Source organism: Lissotriton vulgaris, chromosome 1_1, assembly GCF_964263255.1.
Source record: "Lissotriton vulgaris chromosome 1_1, aLisVul1.2, whole genome shotgun sequence".
Lineage (NCBI taxonomy): Eukaryota > Metazoa > Chordata > Amphibia > Caudata > Salamandridae > Lissotriton > Lissotriton vulgaris.
This window is the reverse complement of record NC_141685.1, coordinates 1173853378-1173874227: the sequence shown is the minus strand read 5'-3', so window position 1 is coordinate 1173874227 and position 20850 is coordinate 1173853378. Positions and strand designations below refer to the sequence as shown.

The 20850-nt window shown below is 45.1% G+C and overlaps 1 protein-coding gene across 2 annotated transcripts in view; it reads left to right on the top strand.

The window, feature by feature from the left end:
- The window catches only part of FIRRM (FIGNL1 interacting regulator of recombination and mitosis), a 3285109-nt gene that overhangs the window by 3156781 nt on the left and 107478 nt on the right, over positions 1-20850 (top strand). The window lies entirely within an intron of this gene.

Genomic DNA, 20850 nt, shown 5'->3' with positions numbered 1-20850 from the left:
GGCTTAATGGTTGTATCCCCTCGCTCACCATCCGTCTGTACAGGCACGTTATAGCTTTAATAGTCCCTGCTGCCATCACCACATATTGGCATGCCAGTGATGTCTGTGGCTCTGATAACCCTCCACCCCATTGACGTTGGATTGCAGAGATGAGAGCTGAGAGCATTAGGAAGTCGCCCCTGGGAAGGTCATACCTATCCTGCAGTTCCTGGTAGTGCAATAGCACACCATCCTCGTACAGGTCTCCCATCATTTGTACTCCCAACTCCTCCCACACGGCCAGCGCTGTCCAGTCCTCCCCATGTGGAAGGGCAATACACGTACCCAGAGGAATCTCAGGGGCTTACGGTCGAGCTATCCCACCTCTAGCTTAGGTCCGATTCCAGCATAGTCGCAACGTCCTCTCTTCATGTGTTAACGACCCAAGATGCAATCTTTGGTGAAGTGCAACAAAAGACAGTACATGACGCGGGATCCACCGACCAGTCGGGCTATCCGGGCCTCTGAATTCTCTCGCCACTGCCTGTGTAAACCACTGTAGCTGGTTCGTCAAATAATATAGTTCAAAATCGGGAACCGCCCTACCACCCTCAGCACGGGGTCGCATCATTGTGGTCAAAGCCACCCGCCGCCTGCCGGTCCCCCACAGGAATCCCCAGAACAGCGATCGGAGAGTTTTGAATAAGGAGCTCTGTATCCAAATCGGTAGCGTCCTAAAATAGTATAACAACCGTGGCAGCGCCACCATCTTCAGGAGTACCACCCGACCCGCCACTGATAACGGCAGCGTGCTCCAACACTGTAAGCTGCCCTTAATCCCTCTCAGAGCCCTGCCTACATTACCATCTATTAGGCCCTCTTGTGTATGATAAACGTTAGTACCAAGGTGGGGTAAGCAACGAGTGTAGGAGAGTAGGGTTTGCTTCTTATGGTTACCCCCACTTTTTGCTGCGATTCTCTGGTTTTTCGACTTTAGTCTGGCTGTGACCCTGCTGATCAGGCCCACAGCCTAGCTGTTCTCTCTCTAAATTGATACCATGTACTTTAGGTACATACTAGATTGGTTACTGGGTCACCCTTGTGCGCCACTGTTTAGTGTACCCTAGGTACCCAGGGCATAGGTGCACCCACGGCCTACCAGGGGCTGCAGCATGTATTATGCCACCCCTGGTTTGCCTTCCAAACTGACACCACAGGTCTGTTCACACAGCCTGGGTAAGGTGGTGTAATCACCCCTTACTTTGATATAGTATATCTATATCTACCTTATATATAGACACATAGTAGCCTATAAGTCACTCCTATGGCAGGCCGTAACAATTCTGAAGGCAGAGTGCTTGGTTTTATGTGAGAGGGTGTCCTAGCATGAGCTGAGCCCCTCTGCAGCTTTCAGAACCATCTCCTTATACTCGTTCTATGATATAGCCATACCATATACTTTTAAGTGCATTACAATCCTCTAGGTTAATGCTAACTTTGGTTTGGCTTTATCAAAACATGTTGTGTAAGGTGTCAAACACTTTGGAATACTACCCCCGTAGCATTCCACCCTTCTAGAGGGAGAAGACATGTAGTTACTGGTCCCCCCGGTGAAAAACAGAGCCTCAGCATCACAAAATGGATGCTGCTGCCACAGACACGAGTCTGCCCTCCTGCTGCTGGACGAAACTCCGGCAGGGGAGGCCTGGATAATAGGTCAAGGAGTGACCACCCTGTGCGACCGGAACTCCTGGACATCCTGCATTTTGCTAACTGCATCGACTCCTGAGGTAACTTGCAGTTGTGCATTAGGGTACGAAAAGCCCCAGACCCGAGCACCATATGCACCGAAGCTCAAGCCTCCACACTCCACGAGTGTCCCGTGGGGCCCACTGCTGCATTCCAGCTCAACGCTTCTTCCCGGTTCCTAGTCCGTTGGTTAGTGAGCCCCCTGAAGACTTACTTTTAAATCTAACTTGCTTTCATGGTTGCTCCAGGCTTGCTCCCCACAAAGGAGAAGCACCTGACATCTTGCGAGGATTGCGTTTGCCAAGGCTTGTTGGGTCCAATCCGGATACCGACACCGCAGTCAACTAGATCCTTCGTGGGACAGTCTGGAAGTCCAGTAACTGAATCGCTGAGTCTTCGGGTTCCGGCGGGAGCATCGACAAAGCAAACCGGCAAGTTACTGGTGATGCCTGTTTGCACAGGGTGGTAACTCCTTGACCACAAGGGAGATGTCTTCAGTCTTCCAGTCGATATGGACCGTTGAAGGCCCAAGAGTTTCATTTCAGAGTTTCTTTCCAGGATAATCTAATGTTTCTAGACACAGCTCCTATCTTTATACTAAACTAAGGGGCTGGATTACCTGCTAGGTCCCTCCTATGGGTGGAACCTGAGAAGAGGGTGGTTACACCCCTTTCTCTATGTCCTGTTTCGCGCCAGAGCTGGGGCTGGAGTGCCCCAGCAACTGGTTTGAACCGGGCTATGCATGGAGCACCTTGTGTGCCCCAGGCAGTGTCTGGAAAAGCATCTTTCCATTGAACCCACCCTGCCCCAATACACTACAGGCTGTCTGGGGAGGTGCTAGCACCTCCTTCAACAGGAAACCTATTGTCCAAGCCTCCCTCGCCGGAGTTTCGTCCAGCTGCAGGAGGTCAGACTCGTGTCTGTGGCAGCAGCATCCATTTTGTGATGCTGAGACCCTGTTTAAGGGGTAAAGCAGTAACTACATGTCTTCTCCCTCTAGAAGGGTGGAATGTTACCCCCGCCGCCAGGACTGGCGAGGGCGGGGGGTAGTATTCCAAAGTGTTTGACACCTTCCACAACATGTTTTGATAAAGCCAAACCACAGTTAGCATTAACCGCAAGGATTATAATGCACTTAAGAGTATATGGTATGGTTATATCATAGAACAGCTATAAGGACATGGTTCCGAAAGCTGTAGACAGGCTCAGCTCATGCTAGAGCACCATCTCATATAAAACCAAGCACTCTGCCTCCAGGATTATCAAGACCTGCCATAGGAGTGACTTATAGGCGTATATGTGTCTAGATATAAGGTTAGATATTGGTATACTATATCTAAGCAAGGGGTGATTATACCACCTTGCCCCAGGTGAGTGATCAGCCAGTTGTGTCAATTTGGATGGCCACCCAGGGGTGGCAAAAGATATGCTGCAGCCCCTGGTAGGCCTGGGGTGCACCTATGCCCTGGGTACCTATAGTACACTGTACAGGGGCTCATAAGGTGACCCAGTATCCAATTGGAGATGTACCTAAAGTACATGGAGTCCATTTTACAGAAATAGCAGACAGCCTGCAGCCCTGATTAGCAGGATCCCAGGCCAACTAAGTCGAAAACCAGCTAAACACTAGGCAAAAAAATCTGGGGTAACCATAGTCAGGTATCCACCTTCCTACACATTCCTCTTACAAATGGTAGCTGTTCCCAAAGGACTGCTTCCAACAAAACCCATACTCTCGTACCTGTCAATAATGCTGATAACGTTTCTTCAACAGCACCTCTTAGCAGCAATACCACCAGACTTCACAAACTCGCTAACTCCCGCAAAGCTAATTAATACAGCCTTCCCGGAAACGTGTTGAACCTGTTAGTAAACACTGACGATAAACAACTCTCCCATCACTGTGGGCGCCATCTTTAAACGGTCAACATGATCAAACTAGAACAAAACTCGCACGGACCTACAACTGGATCAAGTTAACCACCGAAAAAAGTGATGAAAGAAATAAAATGAAAAAAATAAAAAGTCAAGTGAAATTTAATGCAACATAAATGAGATTACATGTGTCATTGATTCGGTGCAAAATAAAAGTACACTTTACATTGGCATCTAGCTAGAAATCAGTTCCACAAGGCATACTGAATACATGCTCAATGAAACATTATGAAAAACGATTCAAACTGACAGGGAGCATTGACTAAATCTACAACCTACCCGAGAGGTCTTGCTGGCTGCCACGCTCCTTTGCTTCGCTCTCCCCCGCCGCTGCACCTGCCATAGCGGCCGCCGAGAGGGGGGAGCGCTTACCGCTACAGCCTGCCTACATTTCCCACCGTCCCCTGCGAGGTCCCGGGGACGCCGCTTGCAGCGTCACTTGTCAGCGCCCGGAGGCGCATAAAGAACAGCCGCTCCTGCTGGGGAGCGGGGGCCACAAACTGACTGGGAGCATTGACTAAATCTACCACCTACCCGAGAGGTCTTGCTGGCTGCCATGCTCCTTTGCTTCGCTCTCCCCCGCTGCCGCACCTGCCATAGCAGCCGCCGAGAGGGGGGAGCGTTTACCGCTACAGCCTGCCTACATTTCCCAGCGTCCCCTGCGAGGTCCCGGGGACGCCGCTTGCAGCGTCACTTGTCAGCACTCGGAGGCACATAAAGAACAGCCGCTCCTCCCACGTCGCGGGACGTGTGCGGGCGACGCCTGGCGGAGCCCGGGCAGAGGGCGGGCCATCTGTGGCCGTCCGGGGACGACCAGGGACGGGACGGGCCACCCCCCCTTGACTCTGAATATTGTGACAGGTACTGTTAAACTTGGACTGGCCGTCTGTGCTTGACGGGGCAGTTGAACTTATTGATACTTAGTCGCTCAATTAGGAGAAGGGGGTAAGGGGCAAATATAGAGCATTATAGGTCTATTTAGTCACCCATAAGAAGGAAGCATTGGATTGCTCTTAGGGGGGGGGGGGGCTAGTCCAAAATACTTTTACTATGTCTAAGCCCCCAAAAACATGCTCGGCTACGAGCAGAGCACACCTAGCTGAAACCCCTAAACAAACTATGGCCGAAACAAACATTGCACCTCCCAACAAAGTAAAAAAAAACACTGCAAGTGATCTGATGCTGAGGAAGGTATCTGGGGAGATAGAACGTATGGAAAGGAGTTTATCCGCCTCACCCATTCCTATAGTAGCTACCCCAACGCAATCTAGGGATCAAACGTTAGCTGACAGCCCCAACATGACTGAAAATTTAGTGTCAGCAAGTAACCCATTAGAGTGCGTTTCCTGTGCCCAACACATTCTTCTTTCCGGGGCAGAAACTTCAGGGCACAGTGACCCTACCGCCCATAGTAAACACAAACAACGGGGGAGGAGCAAGGGACAACAGAGTGAAAACAAATCACTTATAGGAGCTGGTCGACCCAAAAATAGACAAGAGGTTACCCTGGTAGACAATAGAGTGCATACAAACATAAATCCACCAGGATGGATTGAGGAGGTTATAGGAGAACTTACGAAACACATGGAAACTTTTATTATCGCCCAGTTGAAACCAATTGTAAGTAGGGTGGATAAAATAGCGAACGAATTGACCAAGCAAGGCAAGGCAATAGACCTGACAAGTAAGAAACCCTCTTCAGGTCCTAATCAACCCATAAGTGTGGCCACTGATAATATAGTGACTAATAACAATTGTTTCAGTAACATTCAACACACGATTGCCCAGGTACATGACGCCCCGAAAGTCTCTTAAGATCAAGAGGGGGATCAAATCAAAAGACGAGCACCAAAAATATTGATAAAGCCCCCCAGCAACCGTTCATACAAAGGGGCCAGGAAGACCACCACTCAAGAAATGGCCCTTATAGCCCATCCTATATGGACTTCGACCCTTTCTATAGCCCAGAAAGCCCCCCCACATATAAATCTACCACCAGAAGCCAGCCCCTATGTAATAGTATTCGCAGGGGTACCGGAACTTAGGCCTTCAGATAAAGAATCGCATTCTCCCCTACATTCAAAAATCTCATAGTGGTTGGACATCCATAGACCATTGAATAACGGGGAAAGGGGGGAGATATTGCATGTAAGAAGAGTTAACTGGCTAGGAGGCAGGAAAAAAGATATAAGAGGGGATTGCATTGTGGCAAATTCCAGAGATGCCAGTCTGGTGGAATACATATTGAGAAATTCTAATAGAAATCACACCAGTACAATCTGCGCGCTCCCCCTGGGGTACTTTTACCCGAGGAGACTGAGCAATAACAATTTTGATCATTCAATGTGGAACTCTGGAAGGTTACAATATACCCAAAGGGACAGAGCTATGAACTACCCCGACCAGTTCTTACCTCCCCGAGACTATCCCCAGTGGAGAAACAGATTTGCCCCCCTGCAATCGCTCGATGAAAATGATTGACTGCCCCCTACAGATAACGAGCAAGCAAGTACTGCAACAGGGGAGCAAGTAAGTCCTGTAATAGAGGATGGAATTGTTCATAGTATGAATGGGTTAGCAATGAGGACAGAGGACCCCCCAAAACAGAGGGAGGAGAACAACAATGCTTTAGAGACCTATAAAAAAGGAGAGTGTAGACTAAACGACCACAGCACAGAGGGAAGGAAAGCAAATAGGGTAGGATTAGCCTTTTTGTCTTGGAATATAGCAAGCCTGGGGGGTAAATTCGACAATAAGGAGTGGAGGGAGTATATAAGGGGCTACCACATTATAGCCTTACAAGAAACATGGGCACGAGACCCCGACTCCTGCCAATTGGAAGGCTACAAATGTTTCTTTAGGCCAGCTCAAGAAGTGAAATCTGGGAGGACGAAGGGAAGGCTAGTGATATATGTAGACTTAGACTTAAAAGGCACTTGGTCACAACCCACATGGGTATCAGATACCATACAAGCAGCGGCATTCCAGGGACAAGGACAGAGATTTCTAATTCTAAATTTTTATAACTCTGGTTCAACTGAGGGAAACTTCCCTATATTACAAGAGTTAGAGAGTAGATTAAATGATGAAACAGACCTAAGGCAGGGGGGGCCCGAACCAATTGTCTTGCTGATGGGTGACTTCAACTGTCACTTGTGCCCAAAACTACTCCACATGTCCCCTGATTGGTCATCCTGCCCTGTAGAAAGTGGACCACACTTTGAACATAACAGATAAGGTACACTGCTTATGAAGCTACTTGATAGCTTTGCCCTTACCCACACAATGGACCTGTTGCCACTGAAAACAGGGGACACCCTCACACCCACATTTAAAGGAAGAGGTTGTGCTTCTATAATAGACTTTATAGTAATATCGGCCTTTGCTAAAGAGCAGATTAAAAAGGTAAGAACGGAGTGGAGCCCCTTTAGCGACCACAACCCCCTAACCCTTGAAATAGCATATAACGATCTACCTGTAGAACACCTTGGGGAAGACATTGTAATTCGCCCAACTGATCAGGGGAGGCGCATAAGATGGGCAAAGATTAATCCACAAGAATTCTATAGCACCCTAGTGGAAAGAGGGAAAGAACACATAGAGATTTGCCTCGATCTAGCAACAGAGGGTAGAGAAGTGGTCCTGGCATTTGAGTCCTTAACTAGGGTAGTTGAGGGATTATTAAAAACTAAGCGGCCCATAAAGGAACTGACAACCCCTAGATGGTTTGACTCTAACTGCTCACGGGCACTGAGAGAACTAAAACAGAGCCTTAAGAAGTCCCCGAGAGAAAAGAATGAAATCGCCCTCTGCAGACGTAATTACAAAATGTAGGTTAAGCAAAGAAAGAGCACACTCCAAAAGGAAGTTTGGGCAGACCTAAGAGAAGCAGGAGAAAACAGGGACTATACTCAATTCTGGAGAATTATAAATAGACCCTGTTTTCAAGACTCTAGCTCCCCTGTAATTAGTACCAACATACTTCCCGAACAATGGACGAACCACTTCAAAAGTCTTTATAATCAACAGGAGGAAGAAGTCAGGGATGGAGTGTGGGAGGGCCCCAAAGCAATTGAACTAGAATTCTCCTTATTGGAAGTCTTAAAGTCAATGCAAGGGCTGACGCGTAATAAGGCGCCAGGCCCGGATGGCACCCCCCCAGACCTCTTCTTAAGCAACACTGACTTATGGGCACCGATTATGACCAGGGTACTTAACGCTGCAATTAAATCTGGAATCCCGCGATCTTGGTCAACTGCATTGATTGTTCCTATATATAAGAAAGGCTGTAGGGATAATCCACAATGCTACAGACCAATCTCGCTGATTGATGTCTCAGCTAAACTACTAGGCAGGGCAATTTTAAACCGCCTTGCAGAGTGGACTGAAGTACACAACACCCTAGCAGACACCCAGTACGGGTTTAGAACAGGCAAGTCAACTAGTGACCAATGTCTCAACCTATACCTACTTGTTGCCAAATATACTAAATCAGATAAAGGAACAATGTATATGGGGTTTATGGACTTGGCAGCTGCATTCGATAATGTAAATAGAATTAAACTCTGGGCAATTATGTTTAAATTGGGAAGTGATCCAGATCTCATAAATATCCTAAAGGAACTTCACTGGAACACCACTGCCAAAGTCCGCTATAGCGCGGGAGGGGTGAGTACTGATCCCTTCCCGTGCACTGGCGGGGTGCGGCAGGGGTGTATCCTGGCCCCCTTCCTATTTTCCCTTTACATAAATGACTTAGAGAGCTCACTGACGACACTGGAGACTGACGTTATACAGAGCGGTCAGTACTACCAAAGCCATGTACGGGCAGAGGTGTGGGGCTTTAGAGATGTACATCAGATACAAGCAGAGGAAGACAAATTCCTAAAGAAATTGCTGAAGTTACCACAGAGCATCCCGGCAGCAATTACACGTAAGGAGCTTGGTACCCCTTATATTTCTGACCTGATCAAAGTGAGACCAATTCTGACCTGGCTTCGAATCTGGTTAAATCCAAATGCCGAACTCACTAGACAAATTATTAAAGATTGCCTCCGGAGAGATAGGTGTTTACAAATCCCATGGCTTAAATACATTAAAGAAACCCTAGAGTGTATAGACCATCAAATATTATTTACTGACCCGTCAATGATTGACACCTCCTGTAAATATCGCATCCACAAGCAGCTACTGGACAAATACGATTATAGTAGGAAACAGCTTGACTCTATTAAAACATCTGTAGTAGCGCACTCTCTTGTGAGTAATGAAATGGGTATGGAACCATATCTTTTTTTAATGCATAGCCAGCAAGAGAGGTTTTTAATGTGTCGTTTTAGGCTCAACTTGTTACCTAACATTTTAGCTTATCCGTCTGGTTTTACCCTAACAATTGAGCAGAAGGGTGCCTGCGGCTGCGACAATAGGTCTCCGCAGGACACCCTTCATTTTGTATTACTATGTTTCTTTTATAGAATCCCGCGCCGAAGATTTCTTGTGGACATTTTAAAGGAGTCAAAAATCTACCATGCTACATCTGGTTTATCATTTTTGCAAAGAGCAACTGATATGCGTACTCTGTGTTCTATCATGAGTTTTTTAAAATGGTTGTCAAATTGCAAAATACTAGGGGTAGGATGAAATGAATTAAATGCTCTTTCCTTTTTAACTAATGTCAATAATATTTTCAATTTAAAATTTTTATAGTGTAAAGTTCAGAAATATAATGTATTTGTTGAATGTGGATTTGTATTATGTATTTTTATGATGGTTTTTAATCATCGAAATAAAGATTAACTGAACTGAACTGAACTGATTATAAAAAGCAAGCGTAATCAATTTTTTCATTAAGACCCTTTGGATCCTGGGTTTCTAATCTTTTGATCCAGTATGTTTCCCTTTGAAGCAAGGATCTGGTCAGATCCATGCCTTCATGTTGTTTTCCCTTTTCTAGTACTGCAAACTGTATTTGGGCTATACTATGTCTAGCCTCTATCCATTGTACAGCTAAACTACTTTTCGCATTTTGGTTTCTAATGGTACTTTTATGTTCTGAGATACGAATTTTTAGCACTCTGTCTTGCCAACATATAATTGGCCACACGGGCATTTTATGTAATAAATGAGATTGCTGGAATTGCAGTCAGTCATGGAATAATTTAATGGCTTTTCCTGTGTGCGGGTGATGTAAACTAGCGCCAAGAATCATGCTGTTACAATGTATGCAATTAGCACACTTTTTCATTCCTCTGTATATGTTCAACTGTTTTTGTTTTGGTGAAGACATTAATATTTCTTTTAGATTTTTTGAACGAGTAAAAGCAAACAGTGGCTTAAGATGGAAAATACCCTGAAAATCTGCTTCATTTTGAAGCAGCTCCCAATATCGATTTATGATGTTATTAATCCTTTGTGAACTTGTTGAAAACTTTGAAACAAAGACTTGTCTGTCTACTTTCTTCTTTGGGTTTTGCTTCAGTAAGTTACTGCGATCCAAAAGCAGAAATTTGATTTTTTGCCTTTTCCAAAAGATCTTGTGCGTACCCCCTTTCAACATATTTCTGTTGTTGAAATTCTAAATGTTTCTCCAAATCTTTGGTATCAGAACATATTCTTTTTATTCTCATGAACTGCGAGAAAGGGAAATTGTTTTTGAGGCTTTGAGGATGAAAACTTTGGAACAATAATGCGTTATTTGCATCTGTCTCTTTTCTGTATACTTCTGAACGTATTTTCTTTCCTTCCAACGTTATGGCCACATCCAAAAAATAAATTTTGGAATCACTGATCGTATGTGTGAATTGAATCTGCTCATCATAACCATTCAATTGTACCAATTTTTTTTCCAAATTTTCTCTACTGTTAGTCTAGAGTATAAAGATGTCGTCAATAAACCTACAGTATAATGCTGTATGATTTTGCCATTCTTGATCACTGTAAATAAAATCAGATTCAAATTTGTCCATAAAAGTATTGGCGTACGCTGGAGCCCCAGCGAACACCATAGAAGTACCCTTCTGTTGTAGAAAAAAGTGATCTTCCCATAAGAAATAACTATGATACAAGCAGAAGTGGAGAATTTCCAATATGAAAACTTTGTCTTCTCTGAGGATGGGTTGACGTAATAATAAAGCCCATTCTACAGCTTCAATACCAGCTTGGTGAGGAATAGATGTATACAGAGCTTTGACATCTACTGTACACAATATCATATCACTTCCTGGTGTTACTCCTGCAAGTTTCAATAAATCTGTACTATCCTTAACATACGAGGGCCATTGCTGGACAAATGTTTGGAGACAATTATCAATGTAATGCCCCAAAGGTTAAAAAATAGTTAAAAAATAGTTCCGCAACCTGTCACTATGGGTCTCAAAGGAGGATTATGAAGATTTTTGTGTATCTTTGGAAGCATATAGAGACGTGATCTCCTGGGATACTCAACTTTCATGAATTGCTTTGTTGAAAATGAAATGAAACCCATTTCTAGGGCATGATCAAGAATGGTTTGAAGTGTCAATCTCAGATCGTTCATAGGATCTTTCTCCAGTGAATAATGTTATAACATCTGCAACGTGTTCATTGACTTTGTTCATGAGTTAGTGAGTTTGTGAAGCCTGGTGGTATTGCGGCTAAGAGGTGCTGTTGAAGAAACGTTATCAGCATTATTGACAGGTATGAGAGTATGGGTTTTGTTGGAAGTATTCCTTTGGGAACAGCTAACATTTGTAAGAGGAATGGATAGACTACTGCAAGTGATTTGTGAGGCTTCCTTTCAGACAGTGTTGTGAGTCGAGCAGAAGGCTGATATATGGTGCCGATTTAGCTGCAAAGATTGAAAGAGAAGGTAAGATGTTTTATCGAGTAAACATTGCAGGTGTGACCAAAGTGTTCGAGAAGCATCACTGAGTTAATTTCCCCATATCTTTTAGAATAAGAGGAACACCAAGGATCGCTTGGCTTGTGAGTAGATAGATTTACCTGGTACTGTACAGCACGCTGTGGTGAAGGGGTTTCTCACATGTTTTTTCTTTTTTTGTTCACTCACAAGAGTTTTTGTCAAGGTGCTAAAAAGGGTAATATAGGCATTTAGAGTGTCTAAACACACTCGCTTGCATGGATGTGATGCCTTCAAATTAAGTTCTGATGTTAAATAGATATGAATACCAGAATGACGTTCTAAATGCGGTTCATATATTTTTTAGATCCAAGGCCCCTAAAGAAGGGCCCTCTTTGGCCCGAAATGAATTGGGCAAACATCGGAAAGCAGGAAACTATGGTTGTATTGATTGATTTTACCTATATTTTTTGAAATAGTGTCAAATGTTAAAATGAAAATTGTGTTAATAATATGTTTTTGTGAAGTCTTTAGAAATCAAGTATGATGCTTATTAAGCGTTGAATTGAATTTTATGTTGAGTAGCAAAGAGACTTTTGTGTACTGTTTGGAAATTGTTCAAAGATAAATTAATGTAAACTGGTGGGAAACAACCATTGCAACAGTGCTTGGGAGAGCACCATGACTCCGCGGAGTGCGACGCCTGTCAACAGCTGAAGCCAAAGTCCCTGCGTGAGCGGCGGATTAAGTTAGTGTCCACCCGGATGTCACTTTCGGAGACCTTGGGCAGCCAGTCTCCATCACCAGTGGAGAGGACCAAATGGTGCTGGTCTCCATCTCCTGCTGGGGCTCCTGTTCGGGATAGGTCCCTGAGTCGTTCCTGCGGACGTCGCTCACCTGCCACAGGTAAGCACTGGTGAGAGTCACGGTGGTCATCGACATCACGTAAATGTGACGTTGGGGCCTGCTGCTCCCGGTTTTCGCTGGACATGGCTCCTCTGGAGTTGACCCCCCCTACCCACCATTTCCTGGTGCTGGAGTGACTCGGACCCAGATGGAGACCTATTCTAGGGCTTTGCAGGCCATCTTTGGGTCACAGTGGGGTTAGGGCTTCAGGTCGGGGATTCTCCCTTGGCGCCGATCGAGTACCCTGACTCTGGTTCCGTAGTTGCTGCGACATCGGGACACGGCCCGGATGGGGTATCTCGCTCAGACGTCAGGCCCTCCTTCAGAGTCTCTGCACAGTCCTGTGAGGCTCCCTACATTGACGCCAGATGCGGCTGCAGTACAGACATCAACTCCGAGTCAACGCCATTCCTCACTGCAACGCCGGGCAGACGAGTCCTCTCCGGTGGTCATCTACATCGAACAGACGCTGCCTCAATGTCGGTCGACGCCAGTGCCGTCCCCAGCTGTTCCTCCGTTAGTAGAGGAAGAGGCCCCAGAGGGTTCCCCACCCTCAGGGTTGCTTCACTGTTCCTTGGAGCAGGTGTCCATGGGGCACTAGCTGGCTCATCATTCTGCAGGAGGGGTTAGTCTGCAACCGTCCCCTACAGATGACTTGCTGTCATTGCCTCGGATGGCCAAAGAGGCTAGTTGCCGAAGGTAAGTAACTTGTTCATTAGGCAATCGTGGTCGCATCCATTTGGAAAATAACCTGGTTGCCTAAACAACATAGACCAGCTGGTGTGCACATCTCACGGTTGTGAGGTCCACGATTGGAGTTTGAGAGTGGGTGCAACTGCGACACGGTCTCTCCACCTCAATCTTCCCACAAACACCACTGATAGGTCCCCCAGACTTTCCACCGGTGGCCACGGGGTCAGCGTTTAAGGTGTGGCTGGAGGCTAATTTCAAATGAGTGGGAGACCTCTTGACACTGAAGGGCTTATGGCCTTCCCTACACTGCAGACATGTTATGACCTTCCGGACATGGCACAATGGCAATATGTGACTGTAAAACACTGGGTGACCCAACCTTGAATCCGCCCACATGCTAGAAGGGTATTGACAGCTTTTGAGAAGTGGATTCTAACGTGTTTCACAGATAGGATACTACCCTCGGATCTTTATGCCTTTTTGATAACACCTCTGAGCCCCCTCGACTCACCTGTGCAAGCTAGATGGTAGGGAGAATGTGGGCGCCCCTTCCCAGATAGAGAGTGGAACATAATTTTACATTGGGCGAGAACCTCCGCCCTCAACACCACTAGTAAAGAAATGCTCTTGAAGATCACTCACTATTGGTACCTCAACCCAGCCAGGATCTCTACTTGGGACCCTATGAGAGGGGGACAATGCTGTTGTCACTGTGAAAAGCAGGTGTGAGAAGTTGGCCTGATATATGATGTCTCCAATTCTGGGGGCACCTTGTATCAGTCCAAACAATCCCTTATGGTGTTGGTTGTAAGTCAACCTTATAGACAAGCTGTGAGAAGTTGGCCTGATATGATGTTTCCAATTCTGGAACCACCTTGTATCAGTCCAAACAATCCCTTATGGTGTCTGGTTGTAAGTCAATAGTATTAGACAAGCTATCCTAGGGGTAGCATGGACTAAGCAGCCTTAAAGGCTTAACTCTAGAGGTCGTGTTAACGCAGCACTCGTCGGGTGTGGAGGGGTGAGCTTCGGTGCAAGAGAGGCTCAGGGCTGGGGCTTCTCAAACCCCGGTGTACAGCTTCGAGGGTCACTCGTGGGCTGCACGGTCAGCGTCTCGTGGACTTTCCAAGATGGCGGGCCCCACGCTTCCGGTCGCCTCCACGGGTCTCAGCTCTTCAGGGACTGTGGATCGGGCTGTTAGAAGGCAGGCACGCTGGGTCTTGTCGAACTCTGTCGCTCGAGTTCCGGCGGGAACTGCAACAAAGCAAGGGTCGAGGTGTTGGATGGTGCCTGTTTGCACAGGGTGGTCACTCCTTGACCACAAGGGAGATTCTTCAGACTTCTACGTCAAGTAGGATGTCGAAGGGTCCAGAGTTTCGTTTCTTATGTTTCATCAGGATTATCTGAAGGCTTGGGCATTGCTCCCACTCTTGTACCAATCTGGTGGGCTGGATATCCTGCTAGGTCCCTCCTATGGGTGGAACCCAGGAAGGGAGTGGATACACCCCTTTCCCTTTGTCCTAGGCCGCGTTGGGACTGGGGCTGGTGTGCCCCAGAACCGGTTTGGCCGGATTATGCAAGGGGAAGCCTTGTGCTCCCCAGGCACTGTCTGGTTTCTTTCAAACCTCCCTGCTACAATCCACTATCTCCTGTCTGGGGTGGTGTGACACCTCCCTGCGACAGGAAACCCTTTGTCCAGGCCTCCTCTGCTGAGTTTCGGTCAGCAGCAGGAGGTCAGACTCGTGTCTGTGCCAGAAGCATCCATTTTGTGGATCTGAGGCTCTTTTAAAAATCAACTGCGTTTTAGTAAAGTAACATGTCTTCACCCTCTAGAGGGGTGGAATGCTATCCCCGTCGACAGGACTGTCGAGGGGATAGTATTCCAAATCGTATGACACCTTACACGACATGTTTTGATAAAGCCAAACCAAAGTTAACATATAACCGCGAGGATTATAATGCACTTAATAGTATATGGTTTGGCATTATCCCGGAACAGCTAAGGGAATTGGTCCCGACACCTGCAGACAGGCTCAGCTGATGCTAGAGCACCATCTCACATAAAACCATGCACTCTGCCTCCAGGATTGTTAAGGCCTGCCATAGGAGTGGCTTATAGATTTATGTGTCCAGTTAGGTTTAGATATAGGTATACTATATCTAAGCAAGGGGGTGATTACACCACCTTGCCCCAGCTGAGTGATCAGCCAGTTGTGTCGATTTAAGTACCAGCCAGGGGTGGCAAAAGATATGCTGCAGCACCTGGTAGGCCTTGTTGGCACCTATGCCCTGAGCACCTATAGTGCATGGTACAGGGGCTGACAAGGAGTCCAGTTCCAATTGGGTTATGTACCTATAGTACATGTATGTGAATTTAGAGAGAGAACAGCAGGCTGGGGGTCTGATTAGCAGGCCCACAGCCTCATTAAGTCGAAAACCAGTGAAGCAAAAATAAAAAATTTGGGGTGACCATAGGATAGCAGACCCTACTCTCCTACACTATCAAAGTACAAAAATTTTAGCAAGAGGAACTCCAATGAAATTTTAATGGTACGCAGGGTAGGATGGGTGGGAAACTCTACGAAAAATATACATGGAGATTGTATAATTGTTAATTTTAGACATCCCCACCTGGTCCGGTCCTTATTGAGAGCACACGAAGAAAGTGCCACAAGCTATGCAAACATTCATGCCCTCCCATTGGGCCACTTCTACAAAATTCAATGTAATAACTTGGCAACAATACCTTATATCACATGCCCCACTGTAATTTCTAATAGATATCAAGAGTTATCCCAGTTGGAATCAGTGGATTGACTGCATTCACTAAATACGCAGAAAGATCCCACTAGGATGGAATCAAATGTGGGAGCAGTGTATAAGGACAATGTAGGAGCAATTGGAAGGACAAGCGAAAAGGGTACCGAGATTGGCGATGAGGTAGTGTCCCCAATTGAAATGGTTTTAAGTCCTAGTGCTAATAATCTACCATGTGTTAATCAAAATGCTAATACTTTCCTAAAAATAATTTCGTGGAATATCGCTGGTTTAAAAAAGAATACAAGAGACCCGGGGTGGAATGAATTTATTGAGAAAAGTGACATATGTTTATTACAGGAAACATGGGCAACCAAGAATGTACATTGAGTGGGCTATAAAAGTTTTTTTATTGCAGCTATCCCGTCAAATAGAGGTAGGCCATCTGGAAATTTTAGTTATTTGGTTGAAAATCACCATTAATGGAACTATAAAGCAGATAGAGACGGATTCCCCTGATATTCTTGGTATTAAAATTGTGACCAATGATAAGAGGGACCTGCATGTATATAATGTTTATAGCCGACCTTGCCCGGCAACAAAGGAATCACTAGTATTTGCCCAACTGGACCAGGTTTTAAGTAGAATTAAAATAGGTACAGGTATAATTATAGGAGGAGACTTTAACTGTGAATATGAGCCTATAAAAGGACTAGACTCCATTCAGGAGGATGAAGATTTCGCAAACGAAATCCCTGAATTATCTAGTATAAAAACGATCCCCTGTACACCACTAGTACTCTAAATAACGAGCCTGAGGATAACCCATGGTCTAAGATCATGTAGTGGGCGTCTTCCTTCTGACAAACCGATGGTCCCAACCTTTCATAGGAACAACTCTTATAGTAAAATAGATTATATAGTACTATCCCTTGACCTATGGCAGTATGCAATTGATTCTAAGGTGGTGTTAAGAGTGGAAATTGACCACCGGCCGCTTGAATTAATTCTAAAAGGTGGGATGATACCCTGTGCATCTGATAATAACCGCCCTCTTCCATCAAGCGCTGACAATGTAATTGTGTCTAATAATCGTCGCGCAGTTAAATGGGCTCAGACACTTGATAATGGCACAAATCTGGCAAATATTTATCAGATATTTGCTTCCACCTTTTCTTTTTATACAAACACTGAAGCTGTAATTGATGGGGGCTTATTTTTAGAATCACATAAAGGGTTCATTAGTGAAATAGTCCCCCTATTAACAAAGACAGTTAAGGTAGATAGAGCGGCAGGAACGCAAAAGCCAATAGGGAAAACCTGATATGATAAAGCATGCCAGAGTGCTAAAACTGAATTGATAAATTTAATTAAAAATAAGGAAAATATTCTCAAGTACAGGGAAGCCTGACAAAACTATAGGAAGGTACTTGTGAATGCTAAAACTGTCTGGGACGAAGTGATTTGGTCAGATATGCTGATTGCTGCGAGGAGCAAAGACTCCTTTGTATTTTGGAAAATAATGGCTAACAGAAATAGGAAAGTGAAAGGCTCTAGAGAAGTCTATTTGGATGAAAAGACATGGAGTGACCATTTCACAAATCTTTATGCAGCACCGAAAATTGAGGCTGTTGAGGCTGAAGGGGATGATCTGGTAGTGCCCAATCAGAATGATGATTACTTAGAATTTAGCCTACAGGAAACAATTACTGCTATAAATCTGGTGAAAAAAGGTAAAGCCCCAGGATTCGACTCTATTCCAGGAGACTTGTTTAAGCATGAAACAAGTATTTGGGGGCCGTATCTTAATCATTTGTGCAATTTTATAGCTGCGGGAGCAGACATACCGGCTACGTGAAGGGGGGCAGAAATTATCTGTATTTTTAAAAAGGGTGGTAGGGGCGATCCCGTGAACTATCGCCCTATTAGTTTAATTGATCTACTACAAAAAATTTATGCTAGGCACCTTTTAAATCGAATTAATTTATGGATTGAAGATGGAGACATACTCACTAAATTTCAAGCGGGTTTCAGAACTAAAATCAGCACTATAGACCAAGTGTTTAATCTGTGCTGGAAATACGTAAATTTAAGGAAGGGCCATTTGTATGTTGCGTTCGTCGATCTAAGAGCCGCATTCGATCTCATCCCCAGGCACTTGCTTTGGAAGGCACTTGACAGACAGGGATTACCGACCAACATTTTAGACCAAGTAAAAAGACTACACCAAAACAACTTTGCAAAGGTGAGGTGGGGTCCACGTGGCGAACTGACTAGTCCCATCCCTATAAAAAGGGGTGTTCGCCAAGGTTGCATACTCGCACAAACTCTTTTTTCCTTGTTTGTCAATGACATCCCTACCTTCCTAAGCAAATGTAATAATGATTCTCCCAAACTGGGGGGGTGAGGTAGTGTCAGCCCTATTGTTTGCGGACGACACTATTTTAATTTCCCAAACTGCTAAAGGCTTGCAATGCTTGCTTAATACTTTTTACTCTTACTGCAGGGGAAAAGGCCTAGAGATAAACACTAGCAAGACAAAATACATGTCCATAAATCCCCACAGTACATTTAGGGGAAACCTGGTCTTAGAAAATCAAAAGTTGGAACATGTACAAAATTTTAGTTACCTGGGCATTTCCCTTGATTCCAAAATGCAGTGGAAATCGCAAATTGAAAAAAGTAAGCTACTGCTAACACAGAATAGCCGCCCAATCTTAAAAAGGCATGGGGACAGCTAGAATAAAGCAGTGCTACCAGCACTTGAGGTGTTCCGAGCCAATGCTCAAGCGGCAGCCTTATATGGGGTAGAATTGTGGGGCCCGAACTGCAAAAAGTCATTCGAGGTGAAAGAGAATATATTTTATAGGACTCTTTTAAAAATACCTGTGCGCACTCCTACAATTCCAATGATTTCTGATCTTAACATGAGACGCACAGATCATTATGCAATACTTAGGCCTTTAATGTTTTGGGTCAGGATTTGGACCACACCCGAGCTCCTTCACTATAGAGCAGTACTAGTGGAGATAAAAGACCTGGATGTTTCTAACTGTATCATATGGTTTAAACATATTAGAGTGTGGTTAGAGAGGGTCGGGTTATTACACTTTTGGAAAAATCTTACTGCATTTATTTCTAGTTCAAAAAAGATTTTAAAAGTTACCTTTTGGGCCTACTTGACTGAACATAGAACGAATGATATAGCAAATGGCTCCCTAACCAAAGAATTTCTTGTGTTTAAATCAGACCCCTACTTCGAACCTTTCTTGAATGAAGTAAATCCACCCTTAGCTAAAACACTGTACTTAAAGTTTAGATATGGTACACTGATGTTAAAAAGTTGTTTGGCAAGGTGGAACAAAAGTTCTGATGATAAATGTACCATGTGTAGTGAGAAAATGAGGGAGGACATTACGCATGTGTTTTTTTTTGTCCAGCTTATGTGGCTCAAAGGAGAAAATGGATCAAACCCCTCTGTATAAATATTGGTGTGTGGAAGTATAGAGTAGCTGAAAGAATTGTTTTATCTGACACGCGGCAGGTTTTAGTATTTGGTATCAGTAGGTTCCTCCATGCAGTATATTTTTTAAGAAGAAAGGTGGGAGAAAAATGTTGATCTTTTACAAATTTAGTGAAGGATGGTGAAAATGACTGTGTTTTAAGGAATTATCTTTTATTGTGCCCTTTTAAATAATTTATTTAAGTTTTAAATAATGAATATCTCTCCTCTCCGAGATACACTATCGTCTGTATCTATGGTTACCCGCTATTTTGCACGATGTAATGGTTTTCCAAATATTTTTTAAATACTGGTCTTGTTATTGTAACTTTTATGATAAATTGTATCGAAATAAAGATTAAATGAATGAAATGATAAAAGACACACCTCATTTCTATTGGGCCCCACAGCATACACGGTGGATATTTGGTATGTAGCCCAGGGTCGCCTTAAATGCAAGGATATTATTACCCAAATGACACTGCTCTGGTGCACATGACAGCTAGGTAAACTTCGTAACAGTAAGGGCTTCCGGGAATGGGACATGATTGGCATCTCCACGGTGGGTGACTTATGGAAGAACGGCGCGGTAATACCATTCGAGCAGGTCCAGACACAGTACGATCTAGCACCCACTTAACGGTTCAGACACCTCCAAATTGGTTCATGCCTTGGCGTCTGTCCTCTCACCTGGGACTAACGTGCCAGAGTCTACGCCCTTAGAGGATCGCCTACTCACTGAACATATGCCCAAAAAGGCGACCTCTTTCACGTATCGTAAATTAATTAACAATCTACCGCATCCAATGGTAAAACTACAACACAACTGGTCTCAGGATATAGGTGAATTCGATGAGGCAGACTGGCTGACGGCACTGTCTTCCCCACGGGAGGTGGCCATACCCTCCAGGCTGCGGCTGGTACAGCTGAAAATACTTCACAGGGTGTAATACAGCCGGTTCACTTTACACACCATGGGAAGGGCTGACAACCGTCTCTGCCTGAGAGGTTGCGGGGAGGACGGGACCTTTTTCCACACCATATGGCAATGCCCTGGGATAGAGGCATACTGGGCCAGGGTTATGAGAACTATGTCGCAGGTAGTGAAGGAATCGGTGATGCCCGAACCAAGATGCTGCCTGCTGAATATTTGGAAACCCAACGACCTCACCCATCAGGCTCAGGACTGGGTGACACTGGGGATAATGTATGCCAAACGGAACTTAGCCAATTTTTGGGGGTCGAGGGAGGTACCTGTGATTAGTGATTGGTGTAGGGACCTTAATGCTGCAATGTTGGCGGAACGAGTGGTGTACCTGAACAGGGGCTGTCCCCGGAAGTTGGGCAAGGTCTGGGGATCCTGGAATGAGTATAGGGGTTTTCTGAGCGATCCACCATTGTCTGATGGGGAGGAAGATTCTGACTAGGGGGGAGGGAGTTCGGGGAGGTCCAAGTGTGGGTCAATGTTCAACCAAGTCTGACCTTTGCATCT